At 34.2% G+C, this 5000-nt stretch overlaps 1 non-coding gene across 1 annotated transcript; it reads left to right on the forward strand.

Moving 5' to 3' along the window:
- Positions 1 to 4648: 4648 nt before the first annotated feature.
- LOC134263999 (U2 spliceosomal RNA) lies at positions 4649 to 4832 on the forward strand. Its single transcript, XR_009991429.1, has one exon. It is a non-coding gene; the product is annotated as a U2 spliceosomal RNA (small nuclear RNA).
- Positions 4833 to 5000: the final 168 nt, after the last annotated feature.

Genomic DNA, 5000 nt, shown 5'->3' on the forward strand with positions numbered 1-5000 from the left:
TGGGCCCCGAAGCTTTGCCTCGGTCGTTCAGTCGGGGGCTGTTGGTAAGCCCGGGCAGCAGGCCGTTGGTAGGCCTGCTGCTGATAAACAAGGGGGACAGAATCCCCAGGCTGTGGAAAATCCTCCTGAGACTGTTAGTAAGTCTCAGGAGGTAGGGGCTGTTAGTAAGCCCCAGGAGACAGGGGCTGTCAGTAAGCCCCAGGAGACAGTTGGCACGTCTCAGGAGGAGGAGTCCTCGGACTCCCCCAGTCCCACGGAGGACCATGACGGTCCCCAGGGGGGGTCAGTAGCTGCTGACCCCTCACAGACAGGCCAGGAGGACCGGGGTGGTTCTCCTGCAGAGGGGGAGTCCGTGGGCGACTCCTCCCTTGTGAACGAATTACTGAGTGGTACCCAGCTGGGTACCCCAGGGGGTGACACTGTGGTGTCCCCCCAGACGCAATCCTGGGCTGAGCAGATGGAGGCGGAGACAGACGAGGACGATGGGGAGTTTCAGACTGTTAAGAGTAGGAAGCGCAAGGTGAGCGATTTTACGCGAGATGAACCCCTGAGCCCGCTATCTGCCCAGCCCAGCCGTGCAGATAGAGTGTAAGTGAACTTTTCTAATGAACTGATTGTTTAATGGACTATGGCGGTGGTATATTCCCTGGTAAACGACTCGGCCTGTCCCTGGACTCTCCAAAATTACGTAAGGAACTTTTCCTGGTTTTGTTTAATTACTTATATTATAATTTGTGTTTTAGTTATGTTTATTTTGTTCTTTTTGTTTGTGTCTGTTCATTATTATTTTGTTTTGTTTAAGTTTCTGTTCTCATTCTCTGTGTACTTTTTGTTATTCATGTTTAGTTCACTTGAGTTCTATTTCACGAGATTTTTATTTGTCTCAGACCAGGTGTCTAAATTCTTTTGTTCCATTAATACCGGCTCTTCTACCTGTCCTTTTTAAATACCACTCACAATGTCCTTGACTTTAGCAACCTTGAACATAAACGGCCTATTAAATAACCCGTCGAAGTCTGAATTATTTACTCAATGCTTAAAGGAAAAGATCTCTATTGTATTACTTCAGGAAACCCATTTTAATAATATAAATAACGTTTTAGCGATAAAATCTATATTTAATACAGATAAATGTTATTTTAGTTTTGGATCTAACAGAAGTAGAGGAGTCGGAATAATAATTTTAAATCCTGATATTGTAGTTAATAAATTTCATTTAGACATGGATGGTAGATTAGTGTATGTAGATGTTACTTATAATGATATGAATTATAGAATTATTAACATTTATGCTCCTAATAATGAGAAAGATAGAATTATGTTTTTTGAAGAATTATATCCTTTATTATTATGTAATAGGCATTTAATAATGGGGGGAGATTTTAATTGTGTTTTAAATACAAAGCTAGATAAGATCGGGGGAAACCCCATTTACGGTAGCGTCGGTAGCGACAACTTAAAAAATATTATTAACGATTTCCAACTTAGTGATTGTTTTAGATTTTTATATCCTAATGTAATTAAAACTACTTGGACTTCTTCAAATGTCGCGTGTAGGTTGGACAGATTCTATGTATCTAAGGTTTTATGTAAAAATATTACAAGTATTCAAAATATTCCTTTTGGTCATAGTGACCATGACATTGTATTATTAAAAATTCATGTTTCAAATTCTGATACAATTAATTTTGGGCAGGGATACTGGAAATTTAACAATTCTTTATTACAAGATAAAACTTTCATTAAACAATTTACTAAATATTGGACTGAATTAATAGAGGGGTTTGACATGTATTTAGAGCTATGGGATCATTTAAAAGAACAAATTAAAAATTTTACTATTCACTATTGTAAGAAAAAATCTAATGTTAAGCGTAACGTTTTACGACAATTAGAAAAGTCTTATTATCAAATGCAATATTTCGAAAATAAAAATCCTGGTCAGTTTATAGATAGATTAAAGGAAATTAAAAGTCAAATTAAAGAGTTTCAGCTACAAAATTATACCGGCTCGAAAATTAGGTCAAAAGCTGAAAGTTTAGATAATGAGGAAAAACCGTCCAAATTCTTTTTTCAACAGGAAATTAAAAGAGCCAAACAGAAAACTATTACAAAAATTACCGAGTCTTCCAATACTTATACAAATTCTGGCGATATTTTGGGTGTTTTTAAGAATTTCTATTCTAAATTATACACGGACGAGGGTATTGATCAGGATTTAGCTGACGATTTTTTACAACGCGTGCCAAAATTACCTGATGATATTTCGGCCAGCTGTGAAGGTCACATAACAAAAGAAGAAGTAATAATAGCACTCCGCGATATGGACAACAATAAGTCTCCCGGTGCAGACGGACTTACTAAAGAATTTTACTCTACGTTTATAAATATACTTATTGACCCATTATTAGAAGTTATGAATTGTACTTTTCAAGAAGGACATTTATCAGATAGTCAGAAATTATCTTATATTACTTTACTTTGTAAAGATCAAGAGCATTCTGAAAATGTAAAAAATTATAGACCTATTTCATTGTTGAATTACGACTATAAGTTGATATCTAAAGTAATTACAAATAGAGTCAAAAAAGTTTTAGAAAATATTATTCACCCTGATCAGACCTGCGCCGTGCCAGGGCGCACCATTTTTGATAATTTACATTTAATGAGGAACATTATTGATTATTGTGAACAAAAACAAGCCCCGGTGGCTTTTATTTCTTTAGATCAAGAGAAGGCTTTTGATCGCGTTAATTATGACTTTTTATTTCAAGCACTTTCGGCTTATAATTTCGGGCCTTCTCTCATTCGATGGATTAAAACTTTATATACTGATGTATGTTCCTCAGTTATAGTTAATAATCACATTTCGGAACCTATTTTGTTACATAGGGGGGTGCGCCAGGGGTGCAGCCTGAGCCCATTATTATATGTTTTAGTTTTGGAACCGTTCGCCATCAAAATTAGGGAAGACGAACAAATTTCAGGCATCAAGCTACCAGGATCTTCTAAAACTAGTAAATTATCTTTATACGCAGATGATAGTTTGGCTATTTGTACCTGTGACGCGTCCATAGAGCGAGTACTGTATTGGTGCTCGCTGTATGGACGCGCCTCGGGTGCAAGACTCAATCTACAGAAGACAAAAGGTATTTGGTTAGGGAAATGGAAAAATAGGTCAGACCATCCTTTCGGCATATCATGGGTTGAAAATTGTAAACTTTTAGGGGTTAAATTTGGTAATAATCTTACTTCTGATGATATTTGGCAACCGATTCTCAAGAAATTTATTAAAACTTTAAATTTATGGAAACAGAGGTATTTGTCTTTTGTAGAAAAGTCAATTGTCGTAAAAGTTTTAGCCTGTTCTAAAATATGGTATGTAGGATCTGTCTGTCTTTTACCGGATCATTACTTAAAACAATTCGAAAAAGCTATTTTTAGATTTTTATGGCCCAGTACGGCGGAACCATTAAAAAGAACTGTTTGCTATAATTATAGGAAAAACGGGGGTTTGGAAATTGTGAATATTAGTTTAAAATTACAGTCTTTAAGGTTAAAGCATTTGCAAAATATTTTAGAAAATGATGTTTCAAAATATGTTTTCTTTACTGTTTATTGGGTTGGTTTAAGTTTACGAACATTTCAACCAAGTTTTGCTAGTAATAATAGACCTCATTCAGAGGTTATACCAGAATTTTATCAGGAATGTTTAAAAGATTTAAAACATTTTTTACAGATTGAAAATGATAATTATATGTATTCGTTTGGTAACATGACAACAAAATTTTATTATACAATTTTATTAGAAAATATTGTTACAACTCCACGTGTAATCAGTATATTTCCTAGTGTCAATTTTGAAGTAGTTTTTCAAAGATTGAATGATGATTTTATAGATAAAAATGTTAGAGATATAATGTTCAGGATTATACATGAAATTATACCTGTATCCTATTATATGCATAATATTGGTTTTTACAAAAATAATAAATGTGCACTTTGTAAAATTCACGTCGAAACTATAAGTCATCTTTTTTATGAATGTACTTTTGTGAAGCCTTTGATTTCCATTGTTAAAAACTGGTTAAATATTATAACAAACAATAAGTTTTCAAGATTTAACTTGTCACATATTCGCTTTCATGATTTTCCAATAACGTTTTTAAGTACGGAAACTGATTCCTTGTGTCTATATTTAATTTCATTAATGTGTTTTATTATTTGGCAAGTACGATGTGTTATTAAGTTTGAAAAGAAGGACATTAACTCTAATAGAATGATTTTAATGTACATCAATAAATTAATTCAAAGAATACAAGCCGATTTTTACCGATTTAATGTAAACAAATTTCACAAATACTGGGCTTCCACGCACCTGTTTTGCTCAATTGATAACGGCGACCTTAATCTTAACATCAGTGTGTAAATTCCTTGTATTGTCTGTGTCGTACTCCGTACTCTATGTTGTCAAACCGGTTTTTGTTTCATTCATGTTTTTCTGTGTTGTAGATCGTAGAGGTCAGTAAGTGTCACGTTTGTTTTTATCAGATTTTTAACCTTATATTATACTTTGTCACAAAGTAACTTTGTTAATTTCATATCTATTTGTTATAAATTTACATAATTTGTATTATGTATATGTGCAATAAATATTTTATTCAAAAAAAAAAAAGTATCTGTTCTTATCAGCTTAATATCTGATACGTTCCCTACATGGGAACTACGATATTAAACTGATTTTTGGTCTGAGGTGAGATGTCAGGGGCTTGCTCCGCTCTCGCCACGGGTTGGCCTGGTATTGCAGTACCTCCAGGATCGGCCCACTTTATTTCAAAAATCAATAGCAGTTTTCATCTCTCTCTCTCTCTCTCTCTCCGTCTTTCTTTTTATAACTCTATATCAAATTACATGTATTTCACGTACCACATATAAACATTCCTTTTTTCAAATCATCTTATTCTGAAATACATTGATTTTTATTTCCATATACATGTGTT

This window comes from Saccostrea cucullata, unplaced genomic scaffold (assembly GCF_032062105.1).
Source record: "Saccostrea cucullata isolate Sc308-1 unplaced genomic scaffold, CSIRO_AGI_Scuc_v1 ctg479, whole genome shotgun sequence".
NCBI lineage: Eukaryota > Metazoa > Mollusca > Bivalvia > Ostreida > Ostreidae > Saccostrea > Saccostrea cuccullata.